Genomic DNA, 22452 nt, shown 5'->3' on the forward strand with positions numbered 1-22452 from the left:
TATCTCTGAAGCCACCAAAGAACTTTTCATGATAGCTGATTGCTTATACCCACTGCAGTTCACTTTAAAGTTCCCTTTAAAGTTCTGCTTATCATCCTTTATTTCATGTTCATGTATGTACATTTCAAAGTTACGACATTTCTAAGACTAACAAATCTTTAAGCCATGGGGTTTTTTCATGCTTATTTTCACTTGCTCTCCATTTTGCTAAATAAATTTACTCTGATGGCTAAAAAGTTGCAATGTCCTTAATGTTGTACACTCATGACACAAAGAAAACCTATTCCTTTTATTCACTTTTTCTGTATTTCTTTACCTCTTAAGATGCCTATCTCAAGCAGCTTGCTTAAATATAAATACTGAATGCAAGTGTGCCAATTACCTCAACAGCAACACTATTTGCTGTGCAAAGAACTCTTACTCTAGTTCATGGTAAAATCATTTTCTTCCAGATGCTCCTTTCTTTCCAGCCCCTAACCTCCAATTTTTTCTCCTTGTTTCCTTATGGCTACAAGAAACATAATATAATGGCTCATGGCTTTCGCAGTCCATTATTCAGAGGCTGGTTTTGGACCAAGATACAAAACTAACTCCTAGTTTTACTCTGTAGCACTGTAAATACTGTTGAAAGTCATTAACATTTTATTTAAGCAAGTATGCAATGTTTTGCCTGTACTGATTATCTTTTCTGTCAGCTATAGGAACTTTTTATAAGCCTGTTTTAATAAAATATATAATTTATATTGGATTTGAATGTATTTCTAGATATGCAGCTATGTTTTTCAAGCTACAGACTCAATATGGCTTTTTATGTACCAGTGCAAAGAAATGGCATCAAGCTGAGACAATTCCATGCTAGGCTGGAGGGTACATGGCTAAGTGAGCTGTATCATGCCCTCAGCTAGGCTGCTGTGGATGAAGGGGAAAAAAGAGGGGTTTACGCCTTCTGTTCTCTCAGTGGAATTTAGTGGAAAGTGTATGCCTCAGCCAGGGGCCAAGCAAGCAGCCACACACGATGTTGGCCACAGCCAAGATGACCTGTTCATTTGGCCGCAGAAGAAAAGCTCTGCTGCATAGAGAAACACTTTGAAACAGCTGTACCATGGCACAGCTTTTGGTGGACTGCTAAACACAGTAAGCAAAGGCCCTCCCATATTACAAAACTGAGACAAACCAAACAAATGCAAATGCAACTAATAACCATTGCTATTCTTTATCAGTTGTCACTTTGGCAGGTCTCAGCACTGTGAAAGGGAACCATCACTTGAAATCCTCTATCATAGACTGGAAAAGTGACTTTTTTTTGGTTTTTTTTCCTTACTATGCAGTTTAAAGGGCATCTGATAGACATAAATACATCCATGAAGGAAGTTTTTTATGAGTATAACATATGAATACAGGGGCATTCAACAGAGAAAATAAGCTGCTATCTGAAGTTAATTTATTTATTCTTATGTACAGTTAACACTGGACACTCATTCAATGGAGCAGCTGTTACTAGATACTGACAAACATGACTCACATGACTATTTTGATCTGTTTTAACTTAACTGAATGCATATTTTGCAAGACAGAAAAGAGTTTTCTGATTGTTTTCATTTCATTCAGCTTGATCAATTATTTTAATCTGAAAAGGAAATCAAAATCCTGAAATACAATCTTAAAGAAGTTCACCTGGGGCTTTTTTAGTAAAATATATATTCCACTTCTGTAATGTGGAGGCAGAGTAGATGTTTTTCTCCAAGGTAAGATTAATACAGTGCAGAGGGTCAGAATAAACTCTTAATTCCATTTAAACAGTAGAGAGACCTTTGGCTGACTCTGCCTAGAGGTAAATTTCATCCTAGGTGCAGACACCAGTTACTTCATTAAATAGGCTATTGGCCCATTCTCAGAAGCCCCAGAGGCACATTTAAACACAGGTGAATTCAGGAGAGAACAATCATTATGAAAATTAATGTTGCATTGTTTCTTTCAGGCCAAAGGACAAGCCAAATAATTTAATTAGACCTACTTCTACAGATTTTCCCTGGCAAATTCATACAATAAGAGCATTGTGAGGCTTTTTAGTGTTTTAGCTTTAAAACAATGGAACTAACTCATAAAAAGAATGAAAAAAAATTTGTATTTCAGTCATCAATTATTAAAATTACTAAGTTATCCATTATATGTTTGCGTAGCTAAGGTGTTAATTGATGTGCAGTTAAAACAAGCCAACTCGGAATGCTTTGACTTTCTCTTAGATTCAGACTGTATGCTGCTCGAAACGATAAGGCTTATTCCAAGCATAACACACAAACTGGGTAGAAGCAGGGCTTTTTTGTAAGCTAAGTTCAGGCTTTCTGAGGGAATGGTTATCATGTGGTTTCTATTTCCTCTGTTGACCTTATACGGGACTATGGACTCTTTTTATTTGGATGAAGTGTTTCTGAATTCTGCAATTTGAAATACCTACAGAAAGGTTAGCTGAACAACTTTAACCTTGACAGTAAGAAGGTAGAAACATGTCAAATAAATACTAACTGACATAAACATAAGATGACGACTGAGTCATAAAATTGACTGGACTATATTGTAACCTCTAGAAGAGAAATACAACTTGACTGTAACAGAATATAATATAATTCAATTCCTATATATTATAGTGATCAACTAGTTGCAGCAATACTAATTGCATGCAGAAATATTGCTAATAAATTGTAGCAATATGTGTTTTATTTTTAGTAGCAGACAAAAATTAAACACTAAAAATGGAATTATTCTAATTTGAAATAAAGAAGGCTTCATATTTCACCTTACTTAAATATAGTCAGTCTCTTTTGATGTTTGCTGTTAAATTAAGAAACAAGTGTGAGTTTACCTAAATAGGCTTTCACTAAAGAAAATGAAAAGTGGCATATAAGAATTATTGTCTGTACATTGTCTGTAGTTCTTCTATTATTCTATACTTGCAAAATGGCATATTATAATTTTGAAAAGCAAAAATTGAATTTTTCCAAAATGCGTTTGTTCCTACAGAAAAAAAGGAACAAAAAAAATTTGCTGTGTATTTCTTATGCTCAATCCCAAATCCATTAATTTTCCAAGTGTTTTGCAATGTTTGGTCTTACTGGGCTGTCTAACTAATTACTTAGTTAGCATAAGTCAAAAGAAAATTCTACACAACTTCAGAGCACAGGGTTACACAGTGTTATCTACCTTCCTTTGTGCTGTCTCTTCTCCCAAGTCTACCTTTAATCTGTAGCATATTTTGGGGTTCATAAAAAAAGATCAGTCTTTTTTTGAGTGCTTTTAGGTGCCATATTCACAGTTATTCTTAACTACTTTCAAGGCTGTTTGGGAACTGCAAGTGGGTGTTTCAAGTGCCAATAAATGACGCAGTGCAATCACATGCAGGTTCCTGAGCTACAGGTAGAAATGAGTGCCCGAATCCTATCCCCAAATAGCATGTGGAGAGGTGGTGACAGCCGGTTTTGTGTGCACAGCAGGTTTATAGCATTTGCTGCTGTAACATTCTGCTTGTGCAGTTCACAGGTTGTGTACTGAGCCTTTCTCAAGCTTCGTTTGGAACATGCGTACTGAAATTCCATTTGCTTTGGAGGTGCCGCTGAGGGATCAGACTGATCCCCAGATATGTCTTCAGATGACTTCCCCCTAAGTAACGGACAGGACACCAACAGACCTCATGAGCTAGCCAACTGCTAGTACTTTCTTTTAAATATCGGCTGGCAACACCAGTCTGCAATAAGCCAAATGTAAAGTCTGATTTATTTGGCCAAAGCATACTTAATTCTTTGGTATGTTGATTCAAAGGAAAAGATATGGACATGCAAATACTCTTACCTGTGCTTGCCAGGTCTCCTAAGCTGCTAATCAGACCTCATTTAATGCCTTTTCTTCTGCTGGTCACCAGCCCTGGGCGCCCGGGCAGCTGACTCCGTGTCACTGAGTATCTCTCCCCTCGTTTCCTTCTGTCCTGTGGGACAGAAGCACAACAGTGCCTTCATGTGCAAACTCTCTCTGTGCAATCCAAAAACCATGGTTAAAAGTGTGGGTGCTCTGTTTGGCTATTTGTTGAGGTGATCCTTACTCAGATCAGCTCGTTTCCTTTCAACACCTCTTGAAGCACGTAAGCTATCACAAACAAGCGTAGAGCAGTGTGTATGCAAAATATCCTTCACAAAGAATGCAAACATTTGCATTTTCCTATGAAGGGAACCTATTACAATTACCACGACACGTTCAGTAGTTTCTTTGACCTATATATAGCAGGCCATTACAGGCTTTCAGGTCTTCCAAGTCCCATGGTTTATTCACTGATACAGATACTGAAGGATGTTCAAAGAACATTAAGTCTGCTGTGCTCGATAGCTGGATTTTAAGCATAGTATCTGCATGTTTGTTTGATGTGTGCAAAGGGGTCCAGTACTTGTACCGTACTGCGTATAGGCGAGGGCTATTCCACTCTTTTTCCTTACTGAGGAACCCTTCCATTGTCCTCGACAGGGCAGCACAGCCCGCATAATCCACACTAAACTACTAACCATCTGCTAACTGTGAGAAATGTAAAACAAAACAGGGGGGGAAGCCTGAGTCCAGTGTACAGATCTGCAAAGCTGATAGGCGAGTTGACCAACATAGTTAATACTTTGGCCCTAAGCTATCTTTTAAAAATCACTACTCCTTTATCTTCTGACATAGCACAACGTAAACTTCCAAAGTTTGTGACTGTCCTAGGGTGACCTGGTAAAATATGGACAGTGGTGCTGAAGAAATCTTTTAATCTTTGATCTTACCTATCTGCTGCAATCCCACAACAAATGGCTGTCTTGCCAAGTGTTCTTCATCTTACATATACCGTATACAAAAACAGGGAGGGAAGTCAGAAGATCAGAAATGAATATTTTCATTTGCTGAGGCTTGCTTATAGGAGTTTTGAAAGTTTTCCTTTGTAAAAACCCCAACTTTTGGTCATTTAATTCCAAAAGTTTGTACAGTCAGTTAGATGGATCATGATAAGACCTTTTTAATCTCTAAGAATTGACACACTAACATTTCTTGATGTGTAACACTCGAATTTTGACTTATTACTGTCAACAGGTACAATAAGAGAAATGTACAAAGTGGTCTACAGTTCCCTGATAAAAAACTAATTCCTTTTGATTTTTTTTTTTAAACTTTTAATCTCAAAATATAGCATTTTTTAATATCGGGATCTTTCTTACAGATGCTTGTTATTTGCAGCACTCTTCATTTGAAAAGGATGGGGAGGGAGTTTTCTTATTCAAGTACTATATAAATTAAGTATTTTGAACTACATAATTATTTCATATTCTAAGAATAACATAATTAATTAAATGTCAATATAATTTGAATTGATTTCAGCTGAACTATCTGGCACTAATAGTGTTCTATGCAGTTCCATTTTTTAAGGTATAACATTAAAAACATATTTAGCAGCATTATTAAGTTGTAGTGATATTGCATTCATGAAGTCATATAGGGTCACTGTATATTAGAAAAGGAGCATATTTCAAGAAACTTTCTTACTTTGGTGAATTTCAAAGTCTCAACTTCTTTTTAAAGTTTCAGCTTCTTTTTAGAAACATAGAAAGCAGAGAGAAAACCTGTAAAATTGATGAGAATTATTCCAAGTGTCCGAGAAGTTAATTAGCTCTTTTTTTTTTTTTTTTTTTTTTTTTTAGGAAACCCATGTGTATTTATTGCTATAAAACTGAGTTTATGTATCTACCTTTATCACAACAGTAAACACAAGATTTTAATTTCATTTTATGCCAACTTTGAATACAGTGTATTATACAGTAAAAATACTTCCTAGAATATTTTTTCAGTAACACCAGTGTTTCGGAATCATTGGTTTGCAAGAAGACTTACAGGAACAATAAGAACAAAATTCTGCTCCAGAAACCAATATTTTATAGAACAGAAAAGGACTAAATTTCTGTGGGTCCACGAAGGACAAAAGTTATCCTATGGTACTCTGCTGAGCTGTATATCAATAATTAAATAGTCATTCAAAGAAGGATAAATGAAACTTGGAGTCAAACAAGGTACTCAGTGCTCAAAGTTCACATTATTACTGTCGTGGTTTAACCCCATCCAGCAACTAAGCACCACGCAGACGCTCACTCACTCCCCCCCACACACCCAGTGGGTTGGAGGAGAAAATTGGGAAAAGTAAAACTCGTGGGCTGAGATAAGAATGGTTTAATAGAACAGAAAAAGAAGAAACTAATAATGATAATGATAACACTAATAAAATGACAACAGCAATAATAAAAGGATTGGAATGTACAAATGATGCGCAGGGCAATTGCTCACCACCCGCCGACTGACACCCAGCTAGTCCTCGCACGATGATTCCCCACTCCCACTCCCCAGTTCTTATACTAGATGTGACGTCACATGATATGGAATACACCTTTGACCAGTTTGGGTCAGCTGCCCTGGCTGTGTCCTGTGCCAACTTCTTGTGCCCCTCCAGTCTTCTTGCTGGCTGGGCATGAGAAGCTGAAAAATCCTTGACTTAGTCTAAACACTACTGAGCAACAACTGAAAACATCAGTGTGTTATCAACATTCTTCACATACTGAACTCAAAACATAGCACCATACCACCTACTATGAAGAGAGTTAACTCTATCCCAGCTGAAACCGGGACAATTACATACTTTGGCTTTTTAGGTGTCTCTCAGTCACAGTCCGGTTTCTCAAACTAAATTACTTTCCCTAGATTCTTGTATGGCTCAAAATATGGTCCCCGTGGAAGGGGTTTATAACTGGACAGAAGGAATTAGGAAATTATAAGCATAGTGGTTTATCATAAAGCCTTATGCTGGGATGTGGGGGAGGCATATCTCCCCATGTCTAACATTCCATATCCACATGTTGGAGACCTAAGTTATTTAAAAAAAAAACAACTAAGGCATTTTCAGTTCTGTCTTTCAAAACACAGCAAGAACATCTCATCTCCTTAACAGCTGAGCCTGAGATTTAAATTCCACTGAGATTTATAAAACTTGTACACAATTCTTGTTCCAGCTTGAGTCCATATCTCACAGGTGTGTCCCACACATCAACTCAAAGGTCCAGTTTTGGTGTTTTAAAGCAAAACATTTACCATAAATGGCAATATAAACATAAACAAAACTTTGCAGAGCCTGAAAGGAATTAATCAGAAAATAGTCTGCACTAAGTTATTCAGCTCAGTCAAGAATGGAGATCTTCCTCAGCTCTTGAAGAAGCAGAATTAGAGGGAGGAGAGAGCATTTCAATATGGAAGTCATGAATTGTGTTAGAAAGGTAAGTCTTGCATATGTCCCTTAATAGCTTCATTTCCAAATCTTATTCTCGTTCTCATTAGGCCATTAAATTTCTCACTAATTGGGATTTGTGATGAAGGAGTCTGAGAAGGGATTTGGCCAGAGCTGACTATTTCATAAAAAATCAACATAGAATCAGATAATTGATCTTAATGGCTATCTGTGCACTGATGATTTAGTTTTGAAATCCAAATCCAAATCTCTGCTTTGTGTGCTTTATTGTGCAGCTTTTGTTTTGCTCTCTTATATATAGCAGCTATAAATCTCTCATACTAAACACAACAGAATTGTGCATTGCAAAGAGATACTATGAAAAAGAATCCATTGGAGACAAGTTGAAAAGGAGTGAACTTAAAAAAATGGCAAGAGCTAAAAACTTTATTTGTAGTTCCTCAAGTTCCTGTGATTTCCTTCTATTGTAATCACACAATTCACAGGGTGATTGAATTATTTGATTGATTTTAGCAACTAATTTTGTCAAAGCTTTGGTGAAAGATTCAGTTCTTTCTGGGGAGCTCTGTGCATACTAAAACTTTGTGATTGTGAAATGAGATTTTTACAGTTAGTGTTAGGGTTTTATGGTCACTTTTGCCTCATTTTAAGGTGTGGGTAAAACATCTCTACAATCCTTCAGCTGCCTGCCCTTAAATTACAGAGCCACAGTAATTAGAGACACTGTATTACTGCACCTCACTGGTTGTGCATAAAGACTAGATGATGGCAATATTATTTCTAACAGCTGGTGCAGTTCTCAAATGTAAAGTACAAAATAAAGTAAGATTGCAAGTGCCAAATATGATCTATCCAGCTCAGTTAGCAAAAGCTGTCAAGTTGCCTTATCACGGTTTCAGAAGACAAATAAATATGGTTATGCAGAAGCAAGTCTCTTTACAGTTTCACTGTTACCCAGCCTAGACTAAGACTAGCTTGGTTATCCCTGCATGTACTGTACGTACATCGTCACGTCAAAGTATAGATGCAGTCTTTTTCTCTAAACGAGCATGACTTAGACTATAAACTAAGAAACTACATGCATACAACCTATAGGGACAACTTTGATCATTAGATGCCTAGTCAGGAAGCCATGACGTTACACTTTTGAAAGGTTTCAGAAGCCATTGAAAGAATTAGTGTGTCCAGTTCTGGGGTCTCCAATTTCAAAAGGATGTTGGTAAATTTAAAAGGATTCAGAAGAGTAAGTTGAGGTCTGCTGGGTGATATGTCCAATGAATACTAATTGAGTTTCATTTATTTAATTTACCATAAGACATTTAGGTGATAACTCAGTCACAGTGAACCAGTGCATACAAGGGAACATAGCTGATGGAAATTTAGTGTACTTAAATAAAGACACAGAATAGTAATAAAGGTATAAAGGGATCAGACAAAAGGAAGCTGAAGCTGGCAAATTTAGAAATAAAATGCAAGCAGTTAAACAGTCAACAGCAAAGGCAGTTATCAATGGAACAATGTACATGGCAGACTACCCATCACTCTTAGATGTTAAATCAAGCCTAGTTTTTACTTCCTAGAAGACTTCTTACATCCTTTACACTGATGCCATGGGCTTGGTGTTCCATTCCTCAGAGCATGAAAAAGTTGCAAGGCTGAACAGAGCCACAGTCTGGCTAGGGAAAAGGATGCACCAGAGCTTGACAAGAATGTCCACCACTGCAGGCGGACCCAAAGGGGAGATGGCAGCCTCCCTTTTCCCCATGACACATTATTTAGGATTGTATCAGTGAAGATCTAGAGGAGAGAAAGCAGCTTCCAGGCCCCCTTTCTGAGCAGTAGAGCCACGCAGTGCCTTTTACTAAGGACAAAGTGTAAATTTTAAACAACTGATTGTATATGTTTAATATAAATGTGTGAGGAAGAGAGTGTGTACTAAGTATCTTATTAGACAGGTCATACCAACAGGTAGTTTATGGATAAGCTGCAGACAAGCCATCACATTCAGTGCTGCTTCCTTCTCCAGTTGTCATTTCAGCTTTCTTAAAGTCATCAGTGTATTGTAAACATAATAAGTTTTATATCCCTGTGCTCCTGTGCTGACACAAGCTTTCTATGACTCTGCCTTTGGTAACCAGTATGCACTGCCATCATACCACTGCTAATTTTGATGTGTTGGGAAGCAGTACAAAAGAGAGAGAGAGGCTGAAAGGGAGGGAGGGAGGGGGAAAGAAAGAGACTTTTCTCTCCCTCTCTCTTTCACTCTCATTTTCACGTGCTCAGGCACAGAGCTAAATATCATTTGCAAAAGCAGATGGCCTCTTTCATGAGACGACTGAATAAGGCACTGGAAAATTTACAAACATTAATAACTGGTTGTTTTCAAATAGCAAAAGAGCCTCACCGTTCTCTTTGAAGTATAAATGGATGTACAAGCATTTTACATTTACTCCAAACTAAATATACACTTCATTCTTTCATTCCATCAAGCTTGCAGACATCTATTGGGAATTAGTAATATATGCAAATGGTGTACTTGGTTTTAGAGAGCGTGAATGTTCCATTTAAAGGTGCTGTCAGTACACCTCTATCAAAAATCATGAAATTGAATAATAAATATATTGCATTATATTTTAGGGTTCTTTCTCCTAGTTCCTGCAGCAGTTCCTGAGTAGTACTGCATCTGCAGTCTTTACAGCTATGAAGATACCAGTTTGGTTTTACAAGCTTATTAACCACTTAATGAAGTGGGACTTTAAAAAGAATGTCCAATACCACAAGTGTTTTGACAGAACACTGTGAAGGAAGTGCAAAATAATTTGTGATACCTGTATGCAGTAGACTGACTACTGCCATGGGAATAGCCTCAGCTGTGCAGTCTGTTACATACAGCATATATTACTTAGGATCTGTTTGGCATGAGCATGGGCAGTGTTGTGACAAATGAGCTGTAGGAATGCAGTTCATAATCCTTAGAGAAACTAGACCCTATAACAGCGGAGTTATTTAAAAGACACATTAAAAAAAAAAAAAAAGAAAAACCACAACAACCTTGCTTGGCTTCAGCATACACTACACTTAAGATTCCTGTGTACTAATGAGCACCTCTAATCAGGAAGTGTATTTTCAATTAGGTACTTGTTGTTCCAGCTGTACTAGGTGCTTACAATCACTAAAGAAACCATTATATTAATAAAAGGAATACATGTAGCTCTGGCACAATCTCGGTAGAATATGTAGCTAATACTTCTAAGGGACTAACTGCCCTTAAAACTTGTGGGCCATCCTTTCAGATGAGGGAAAGTACCTACAGTACAGGAGAAGCAGAATTCTATGTAGGTATCGGAAATAAGCACAACTTCTAAAATGGGACCTGTGTTTTGCAGACATGGCTGTGAGGATATTAGACAGGAATCCTAAACTGTTTTTTTGACACATACCTTAAGTCCCAAGGGTTCCTGAGCCTTTTCTCGCAACACCATTTACTGCAGCCACACACAAAATGGAGGAGGTCCACTGAGGCACTGGGATTCCTAATCCTGCTAAATGCAGAAGGCAAACAGCATGTCAGAAACTTCATCTCCATCTAATCTCTTGTTTATGAAGTCACCTTCTCCTTTCCAACAGCGTGCAAAATGAGCAAAATAATGAAAACTTTGTCCCCTACTCCTGAGGAAGAATAAGAAGAATTTTTTGTCTTTCATTGCCTGTTGCACAGCTGGTGAGGGGAGCCAGCCCTCAGGCTCAATTCATTTATCACTGCCCCTTACTTTAGCTGGTATCTTCAGTTTAGCTGTATACTTAATAATGCTCATGCACGTTTGTGTACATAGTGACATGTCAGATATCCCATGAGTCCTGGACTGTCTATTGAAAGACAATTGACTTGGTGCAAAAGTAGTCTTATCTGACTGTGATTTATGGAGATTCTAATTATAATGGCTATGTTGTCAGTACTTGCAGGAGGTAAGATTTAAGATTATGTTCTGACCAGCAAGAGAGCTATGTAAGTTGCCCGAGGATTGAGAAAGTGAAACAATCCTCATCCAGGTGCTTAGCTCCTATTAGGAAAGCCTGGTAGATACTAGCATAACTCTCAGTACACTTTGCTGAAGCATCTGTGACATTTATGCTGTCAGTGGCTAAAAGGAGAGAAACGATTCCCTAAAGGCCCCTTTCCACTGATTATCAAGAACCCCCAAAGAGATTTCTTAAAAGCTGGGTCAGTTCTCCAGAGGGGGTCATTCCATGGGGCTCTCCAGTGCTTTATTTTTATTATGCTGAAAGACCCCTGTCAATTCTGTGCAGCAAAACACTCATTCAATTAACATTCTGTGTCATCTGAAAGTATTTAAAGATAACTTCAGGCTTTCTGTATCATGGCCTATTTTTCACACCGTCTAAACTGCAACCTTGTTGTTTTAGTCTGATACAGTTTATTTGCAGCTTGAAATGAGATGCCTATTAGCAACTACAATTGATTTTTAAATTCCATTTTTAAGACGATTTAGGATGAAATTCATGAATAAGGGCTAAATTATGAGCCCAGGTCTCTAATTCTTCCTTTCACTATGAAGTTTTCTGTGACTCCTGACTCAATAACAGTCAGCTTCCAGCTGTCCTATTTATAAACAATCTCTCTATTGACAAAACGGTCTGTCACTAGCTATTTAATGCATTGTGATGATGATCTATATGGTATTAAAAACATCACTGCTGTGTACCCCTCTGGGAAAGTGACTGTTGTGAACTATAGTACAGTCCTTGTTACACAGAGTGGCTTCTCCCACGAAAATAGTGCTGTTGCTTGAATAGCAGATATCATCTGGTCCTTGCAAATAAGGTGGACCTCCTGTGGTCATATCCTAACGAAGTAGGCATTTCCCCATTAGGATAACTTTAGATTATTTTGACTGTATATTTTTCCATAAATTTTCAGTATATTACGTAGTGTTTGTTCCCTTGCACAACAGGGGGAAAAAAAATTGTTTTCCCAGGATAGAAGACTCCCTTCTTCAGCTGCAATACTGAACAAAGCCAGTGTTGTTATAAAAAGGTGAATTTTTCCTAATCTCTGACATTTTCAGACATATCTGTCATATGACATCTCTATTAGTGCACTTTAGAATAAAATCTGCTTTCTGTGTGGTAATATTACATTGTTGGATGACGTTAATTATCTGCAAATATCACCATAATTTTCTCCTGTGGTACTACTGCTTCACTAGTTTGTCTTTCTGAGGGTGAATTACCTAATCTAAGCATTCAATTTTACAAATCTTCCTGAATTTCATCTTGTCCTGAATTCCAGGACAAGGTTTTCACAACAAGCTTCCTAGTTGCTAAAATAGCTATATACTCTATTTTAAGCAGAGCTGCTTATCAGTATTTTGAATAGAATCTGAGCCTCTGGGTACCCCTGGGGCATTGCCCTTGAGGTATCACCCTGCTTTGTCAGGGTGCTCTTGATAACTGATCTTTCAGTATTACTGCTCAACGGTGCAGTGATTTTATGTCTGTGTTTTTCTACTGCCATGGAGGAAAGTATCACAATCTCGTTGGAAGACAGGGAGTTCATGCTGCTGTGCCTCATTATTCTAATCCCCACATCCCCAGTGATTATTCTGTCAAGAGGAAATGTCCAATTCTCAGTCATTTTCTTGTTCTGATCAAATTATTGTCCTTCTAATTATTTTTCTACTCTGAGCTGTTCTGCTAAGAGTAATTTCCCACAATTTATCTCTTTAAAAATAATAGATACCTATTAGTGCAAAATATAATCCATGCCGATCCCAGAAAGGTCTCTACATAATACTTATGTTTTTCTCTCAACATACCAGAGGTGTGCTGTCACCTACGGAAATCAAATGTGTTTCAATGGCAGGAGTCTTAATATGCGCAGAGCTGGAGGTGATGAACAGTCACCTTGTCCAAGCCCATGTAGGCTATGCAATACTGACAGCTGCTGTGGGGCTCCTCCTGTTGTACTCCAAGGGAGTTATTTTTGACTGCTGTGAATATTAGGTATGAATTGGAATGTCCTAAGATACGTCAGAGTCTAAATTTTTCCTTCGTTTTTTTTAAAATCTCAGACTAAATGTTGACATAGGTCTTACCCTCTGTCAGTGAGAAAATTCAAGAATTCCATTACTGTAAAAATAAATTAGACTAATACAACTACAAATATCTTTATTACTCTAATCTAACACAATGGTCAGAGGTTAATAATGCTGTTTTTCTCTGCTAAATTGTTCTACTCGAACACAATCCCCGTGATATCAAATAGAGTCTGGTAGTGAAGAAAATTGTAAGACTATTAGCAAAGATTGTAAAATAGACCTCGATGAAAATAGAAATAACTAGTAGCTTACACAAAAAAGTGGAGCTTTAGGGCATGTTGTGAAACCTAGTAAACTTGATAGATCACTTACGTACAACAAAAAAATATATTAAAAAAGATATCTACGTTATCTAAAAAAATGCAATTCTTACTAACAGTAACAACTCCAGACCTTTAAAGGTCCCTTCCAACCCAAACTATTCTATGATGTATACAAAACCAAACCAAAACAAAAAAAAAACAAACACAAAAAACAACCCAGTGTTTAAAGTTGCTTGGTTAAGGTACAGCAGAGCAAGACTCTAGATTCTAAAATGCATCTAACCTGTTGCTGCTGTTTGTATTTTTAGCTCTGTCACAAGGCCTTTAGGAGAAACTTTCCCATATTTTTTATATAGATTTTGAATATATAATTCCCTTTTGCAGTTTAAATCCCTTTCTCATTGCTTTCAGGAATGTTAGTAAAGCATATCCTCTATGCAATAGTATGTACATAAACAGATACATGGAATTTTAATATTGATTCATTTCTATAGCACGCTTCTAGTTCACTGCCACGGAACCAAACCACTTCTTCCAGTTGCACTGGGTATACTCACTGTCTTCCATGCTTATGTTCTAACCAGGGCATTTACACCAGGTTCTGCAGCTGTCAGTAAAACTTCCACATGTAGAGCTAGGGTCAGCTAGGGACTTCTGATCACATGGCTTGACATAAGCCAGACCATGAAAACTAGAGTTCCGCATTCAGGATTACAGTATATTTCATACCAAATATAACACAATTGTAAACTAGGGTCTTGCTCACATTCATACCTATTGAGCAGCTAATGGTATGCCCACTAAGAGTTGCACACTTTGAATTAAGGAGTTAGCTGCAGAATTCCTGCTCTGAGTCAACTGTACGTTCTTGAAAGAGGCTGATGGAAAACACAATGGGAACACAATTCTCCCCTTTAGGATTTTAACCAGAACCCAGGAGACCTGAAAGTACATTTCTATTTCTACAGTACATGCTTTTTAGCAAACGCTTAGAGTGAACTCAGTGGGGTTGCACTCCTTGCTGTACTCTGCTGCATTTGGTTTGGTAAGTCTCAGCGACACATTCTGTTCCCTACAGAACCAAACCAGCAACTTCAGCCCTGGAATAGTAATTCTGTCTGGTAGCGAAGCAAACTTATTAATCAGTTCTGAACAGCTGAGATAGAAATGCACGTATGCACGCACACATACATGCATACACACAGGAGAGCCTTAGCAGCCTGTCTGCTCTTCAAGTTCTCAAACACTTCTCCCTGTTTGCTCCCACTTTCCTTGGAAGTGGTCTAGCAGCTTCAGGGTTAGGACCATGTACTGGATATTTTGCAGGCAGGATCAGGAGGAGAAGTTTGTATGACGAAAATGGTTCTAGTTGTTTCTTTGAAATTGTACCAAATTTCATGATGTTTTGAGCCTTCAGGGAAAACTTAACTAGTTTGCAAATGAAGTAGATGTTGTCTTCCAGCAGCTGGAACTTCTGAATTTTCTGTCTCATCAAACACAAATACACATACACAGTGCATGCACAGAAGTGAGCTAAATTAAGGCTGCATGGGCATTACAAAGCTTTTAGGTATTTGACACAGCTTTTAGTGCGGCAGGGGGAATGAGCAGCACTTGTCTCTATTCAGCAAGGCTTCAGAGTGTCAGCTGGCCTAGTTACTTTGTCTTCAGGGGAATTTGACTTACAGTGCTGCCTTTGTCTGCTCTCTTCATTAAAAACAACACAGAAAACTCTCAGGGTAAAACAGCCTGTAAATAGGAAACATCAGCTTTGTGTGGCCCAAATGCTCCTGGGAGGTCTCTGAGACTCTCTGAGACTTTCATTTTAGGAGCCAAAATTCTGAACAGATGCCTTTCTCACACATTTGCATAGATTTCCTCCTCACCACTGCACTATATTTAATAGCAATAATAGGAGCACTTGGCACAACAGGAGCTGCAAACATACAGTAAGTCCTCACTTTCAATATACCGCACACCTGTACCACTTTTCTCTTTTGACCTATGTCCATCCCAACCTCTTACTCTCTGCCTAAATGAATTGACCGGTACCTTTTTTGTTTCTTTATTGAATCTTAATACCATGGCCCTTGTCTGGGAGGCAGCTTTGTTGTAAGCCCTAACGTGTCTCTCTGCTGTGAAACCACTGTCAGAAGTAGTGACCATTTTGCATAGTGTTCCCTACTTGAACATTGTAACAATGGTAAACATTTTCTCCAGTCCTATTATTTAAGCTATTTTTAAATGAGTTGAGTTAGCACAGTCAGATGTTATTATGTCTTTATTTGGTGTGGCTTAGATACGTCTGAACTGGGGTGGATATATACCAGAGCATATCCCAGGTTATTGATTCCTAGACTTGGGGCCTGAGGGTAAAATGCCCTGGCAATCTCCAGGTACAGGACTAGAGGCTTTCTGAGTTGTGGTCTCCTTAAAATTCCCTTGTGCCAGATGCAAATTCTGTCATAAATTTCATATTTAGATAGCCATGTAGCAAATTTAAGCCTATTAAAATGAATACCAGGTTTGTACCTAAGAAAGAAAAAAAAGCCATTAAAATTTTGTGATACTACAATTTTTGTCTTTTAGGTCTAATGAAATAGTGAAAACTACTTTTTGCTATCAAGCAGGTAAAGGCTTGCTAGGGTAAGTATTTATTTCATTTATGTGGAGAATTCATTTTTATTTTGGTAGTAAACATGATCCTGAATGGATTGTTACAGGCCTCTGTGCCTGGCCAGGCTGCTTGCTCGTATCCTGCTTAGTAGGTTCCTGCAAGAAATCCTGTTTCCTTCCGCCATCACAGGATGATCTGTAGAATTGCTGTATGTCCTTAAATTGAAAACTGGAATTGCAGATGTCTGCAAATGGCTTTGTCATTCCCCTTGTTCATTTCAGAGGTGTATTGGCTAAACTGACAACTGAGACCTATCAAGTCGTCCACTCTGCAGTCTTTTACATCAGACTGTTGAGTGTTTGCTCATTTTCATCCATAAAAGGTCAGGGGATCTAAATGTGTCAGAGTTGTTTTCTCTTACTTGACAAATTCAGAGTTGAAACTTTTTGCTGAAGGCTACAGCTTTGACATGTACATTGAAAACCTTCAGCTCTAATTTGAAGTCAGTAAATCATGAGAAAATATCAAGGATGTAAATGACTAGCAAGGTCATGACTCATTTTCAATATAAAGCAATCAAGAAATAGGACAATCAAGAAAGCAAACAGACTGTATGGAGATGTAAACTTGGTTGTTTGCTGAAGACATCTGAAGAGTTCAGTAACTTCACTGCTGAACTATTCCTAGAGATGCATACCACAGTTTTCATGTTGAAAGGCACTTTCTTACCTAGCAGTGCTTTCTGATAGAGACTGAAATACTCCTCATGGATATTGATAGGTATTTTACAAATGAGAAAAATAACACTAGCAAGTTTTTTTGTCCTTGAACATGCAACATCCAGGCAACTTCCAAGGTAGATCTCTGGGAAGACAGTGGCAGCTTGAGGGTTCTTCAGCAACAACAGAGCTTTGGAAGAAAATGCTCCTTCTGCCAAAAATGGGGATTTTGTAAATTCTGTATCTGTGCAGGAGCATAAAACAAAAGTAAGGACTGCGAAAACTCCTGGACAACTACAGGAGACGTCATGAGGTTGAATTGGCACCTCTTTTCTACCTTTTCTTTAAACAGAGGTGTGCTCTTTCACTCTGTTTTGGAAAAATTTGTGGAAACACATTCTTCATCTCACAAGGCATGAATGAATTTATGAGTGAAGAAAAAAAAGTGACACCAGTGTCAAGGTTTTAAAAGTGACTATATGGAAGAAACCTAACATTAAAATAAAGGTATCTATCTCATTCACTGAAAAGCTGTGAAAGGCCAACAGATGCACAAATCCATTTATAATCATATTATGTGATTCTTGTATCAATTACAGGCAAAAAAATAAACAGAGAAAGGATTAGATTTTTCAAGTGGGTTCAATGCTTGTGTCTAATTAGCCTTCCTTATGGATGTCTGCTGCTTTAACAGGTTACTTTGTAGAGATGGTGCCACCATCTACATAAGAAGCTTGCTATGTGTTAAGAATCAGCCTATTAAAAAATAGTTTGCTGCAGATAAACATCAATTTAAATCTGAATTTACATCACGAAGTACTCTTGAGTCATTGTTAACCATGATGTTCCACAGTTATGCTTTAAAGATTGCACTAACTTCAAGAGAAAGTATTTAGCACGGAAGCATACAGACTTCACACAATGGAAAAAATGTCAATGTAATATGTAATAGCTTTGAAAGTACAACAAGCAAGCCCACCAAAAAATTCTGTGGCTGTCTCCAAAGGGAAAATGTCAAAAGGATTACAAACAATGAAAAAGTCCCAAAGGTTTCTTCATCTGGAACTGGAGCTAGAGAACTGCAGACAGCAATTCAGAGTTAATGCGTTCCTTGCTTAAAAGGGGGGGGGAGGTGAGGGGAGGGGCAGGAAAGCAGTGCCCCTTTCAACCATAAAACTGAACTACTTTTTCTTTTTAGAATGTCTGTAAAGACATCTGACATTGTGGGAGCAAAAGTTTGAGATCTACAAACATTCAACTGAAGAACAGGAAAAAGGTGCCCATGTGTCAGTCACATGGCATGCAGAATCAGAGCATACCTTCAAAATGTACTGCTAAGAAAATGTATCGTGTATGATGAAGAACAGCATTTGAATGCATTTCTTACTGAGAAACTATTTGCACATCATGTTATCCACTGCCAAACTGCTTAAGGCAAGTCAGACTTCATATTTGTATTTCAAACTAGACTCACTACTTGACATTTTTGTATTTGAGCTGTTTAGTACTTGGAACGCTTTATAGAATACCGATATAAAAAGCTTAGGGTTTGTTGTCAAAATTAATTGCTTCTCTGTATCTGCTTCTGCTTAACTCATAAATAGACTTTAGACTTTGGCTATCCAGCTTACTTAATTGAAAATATGTGAAGTTATCTATCCAATAATTTATGGATACATCTTTATTTTGAGAACAATCTGAAACTCACATATTTGTTTGGCCCAGGTAACCCTGCTGCTTTAGTGGGCAAGGGAATTATTTCGTGTATGAAGCAAAGTGGATTTTTCAAAACTGTTTCAAAACTGTGCTTCTAATTCACCTGACATTTAAAAAAAATGTTATTTCAGCATCTAATGTCCTAATGCAATAGTTCCATGTGTGGTGAAAAGCAGTTCTCAGTCTATCAAAAAGGGTATTCTGTAATAGTACTTAAAATGTTTACAGTATCTCACCCACATATTTAACTGTTTTTTTGATATGTGTTTGGTTTGGGGTTTTTTTTTGCTTTGTTTTTTAGAAACAAACACATCTTTAAATAACTACCAACCTGATCCAGGCAACTCCACCTAGGTTATAGGATATAATTTTTCCTTGTCAGTCAACAAAGTATTTTGAAAACTTCTACACCATTTTAGCACTCAGAACAAAGCAAAAAACTCTTTCAGTACTGGCATTATGCAAAAGGTCATACACCATGGAGTTGCTCTGAAGATACAGCTACATAGACAGTAGAGTGATGAATAGTTTTAAATTCTTACCAATGACCTTGACTTTGCATATGTTTATACAAATACATGTATGAGGTCAACATAAGCATAAAGCATTTGAAGCACCCAAATCTAGCATTTGCAAATTATTACTTACAGCTTATTTTGCCGGCCTTTTAAAATGGAAGATATGAGATACATATTTTTTTTCTTGGTTTTGTGTTAAAACATTAATGATTTGCTTTGAAGTACAAAGTCTCAAGAAAGAGCTTTTTAAAATTTTTCTCAAAATATTTGCTTCAGATATTTGTTGAATAAATGTAAGAAGATTATAGCAGTTTAGAGCTGTCTGAACTTGTGTTGTCTAGACAGCAAGCTTAAATTCAAAGACAAAAACTGGGAAATGATTAAACTCCAAATCTGCAAAGACTTATTCACTTGTCTAATACCACTAATGGACCAGTCCACTGCTCTATTTGCATACACAAAGTCAAATACATGATTGTTTCAAAGAATTGGCCATAGGTCTGCAATATTAGATAGCTGTTTTGATTCATAGTTTTAATACATAATGTAATACTTCAGTATGAATCATTTTTTACTGACAAACTAGATAGTTCCAGTGCCAAAATATGAGCTATCCTCAGTTCATTTTATGGTTAAAAAAATAATATTATTTCAAACTGATTAAAAATGTGGCAATTAAGCCTCCAACAAAATATGTGAGCTCCAAATTTCTTAGCTCTCTAAAGAATATGGAGAGACACACCAATCTTCTAATATGTGCTTTTGGGAAAGGTATTGAAAAATATTGAAGATATTAAAAGGTCTGATCTTCTATGATTTCTTCCTATTATCTCCTCAGAGAACATTTCAATTGATCTTTAATACTACTTTCCAAAATGCTAACTGTGTCAAGATGTCAGGCTAGGACTAGGAGATGCTCCCAATCTCACAATGTACTGTGCCACTAAAGTATGCAGTAATTTGATTAATCAGTTATGAAAGAACTCACATGGATATTATACAAGATGATAAACACTAGTAAATGTGCTACCAACCATATTCTTCTAGATAGCTCTCTCTGTGGCAAATCATTTCAGCCATTAATTAATTAAAAAATCTTTTAAATGCTGACTGGAAAGGTAGCCCTTAAATATCTTTGATTTTCAGTTTATCATTTTGTATTTTGCTTATTTTTATGTCCTCTCAGACAATTTCCATCTCCATATCTTCCATTCCTCTCTCAGCTTCCCCATTATCCATTATTTTTATGTGACCCTTCTCCCACTCAGTGTTTTCTTTCCTTGTATTCTTTGTTTCATATTATCCCTGTTTTAGCTGCTTTTGGAATGTAACAATGACTATGCACATTATTTACTTCTAAACCACTCCCCCAAACTTTCTCCAGAGCACAGAAAACACAAGCTCTGTCCCCCTAGCAGCATAAAACAAGACACAATCTTCTCCAACAGCTATGCCTTCCACAGCTAACCTGTCACCCTCCTCTTTGGGACCAGTGTCTGTTCATCTGCATCTGTGATTTAACTCTAAGACAATAAAACCCTGAGGCATGTCTGTACTTACACCAGTTCAGTGTCATATTATCCCCAAACAGCCTCCTGAGCTAAAAATCTATGGATTTTCCCCAAAGGGTTTCGCGTTCCTCCCTGAAGCTGTATGCCATCATGCGGGAATGATGGACTCTCTGCTCCTGGCTAAGGAGCAAGTGACACATTTCTGTTTGGATGCTTAGTTCAGTCAGCAGGTCAACTCTGCATCAACAGGCAGGATCCAAGATACAACTCCTAATGAGAATGGTGATGTTTGTGTTGCCTTTAGTAGCTGCCCTTGAGGCCCAAAGCCATCCAGTACATGTGCTTGTGATCAAATAGGAGAAGCCTCCAGATCCGTTGGGAGTTCACATACTGCATCCTTAGCACACATGAACAGAAGGGTACTCTTGCCCTGGGTATTGTAAACTCATTTGCACCTCACCTAGACCCTCTTAGTTTGCACGTAAGCTCCTAAAGTTCCTGCCCCATGAACCTTCCCCCCTATGACTTAACCTTGTACCCTTCATTGAAAGTTTTTTTTACTGCAGTCCTTTGGTGACAACTCCGACACTGCTGAGAGATGCATTGCCTGTTGAGACCAGTAAGGTAAGAAAAGTGCCCCCATGCCACCATCTACAACCAAGAAACAAGGAGTGAAGTAAATCTACAGTTCTTTCAAATGGCATTGTCTGTCCTATTCACAGTATAACATCTCTCCCTTGAATGGAGATAGAAACCTATGGTCTCCTACAAGCTCCACGTTATTATTCACCCTTCCAGACAATGGCAATTGCAAAACTACCAGTGCCTTGAATGTACCAACAGGGTCTAATTACCCTGACCAGCTAATAACCTCCTTTGTCTGTAATCCTCCCCTTTAACCTCTTCTCCCCTCTCCTAGGTGTTTAGCTGCCTGTGTTCATGGTCTGCTTTGATATGGCACTGCTATGCAAGCTCAGATCTGAGTGCCATGAAAACAGTGAAGTTGTGAAAAACAGATGTGGGAAGCCTCATCTGGGACCTCCATCCATGCAACGTCCCAAACATTAGCTGAGGAGCTGCAATTACACTCAGAACCTTGCTCTAGCCTGAGCTATGGCATGAGTGTGCTGTTCCTGGCATTGCAATTTTTCCTTGCCTTCCTGACTTGACTTCCCAGCCTGATCTCCGGCCTGCCTTATCACTACAGACTTGTCTGGTCATCTCTGGGCTGTTAGCTGAATCTTAACACTGAAACCTTTCTCTGCTGTTTTTTTTCAGGTACTGTGGGACTGCACCCTGAGGGAGGGGGCACTGCCCTGCCATCCTGGCTGTCACCCTTGGCTCCTGGCTTGCCCTCCCTTACAGAGCAGCCTGCTCTGTTCCTTGACAAAGCCCTTCAGGGTAAGAAACCCACCTCTGGTGCTCTGAAACAGGCGTTGTTTTGCCTGTACATGTAGCAGCATCCTAAATCCTTCAATCTGCTCCAGTACTCAAATGCTCCATCCACCCCTTGAAGCATGAGCATTGAAGTACAAGGCATGAGATAGATGTACAAAGCCATTTATCATCCTGCCTGCTGTAACTGGAAGGCATCAGGCAGGTATTCCAGATCCCACACATGTTCAGGTGTCAGATTCTCACATCTATCTAATATCCACCATATGGGCCCCTGGTTGTATGTAGGAATGTTTTTTT

At 38.1% G+C, this 22452-nt stretch overlaps 1 long non-coding RNA gene across 1 annotated transcript; it reads left to right on the plus strand.

The window, feature by feature from the left end:
* Positions 1-7145: 7145 nt before the first annotated feature.
* On the plus strand, positions 7146-18429 carry LOC142025648 (uncharacterized). The gene is made up of 3 exons (XR_012650124.1): positions 7146-7322; positions 16266-16322; positions 18211-18429. It is a non-coding gene; the product is annotated as an uncharacterized LOC142025648 (long non-coding RNA).
* Positions 18430-22452: the final 4023 nt, after the last annotated feature.

The sequence above is a fragment of the Buteo buteo genome, chromosome 1 (genome assembly GCF_964188355.1).
Source record: "Buteo buteo chromosome 1, bButBut1.hap1.1, whole genome shotgun sequence".
Taxonomy (NCBI): Eukaryota; Metazoa; Chordata; class Aves; order Accipitriformes; family Accipitridae; genus Buteo; species Buteo buteo.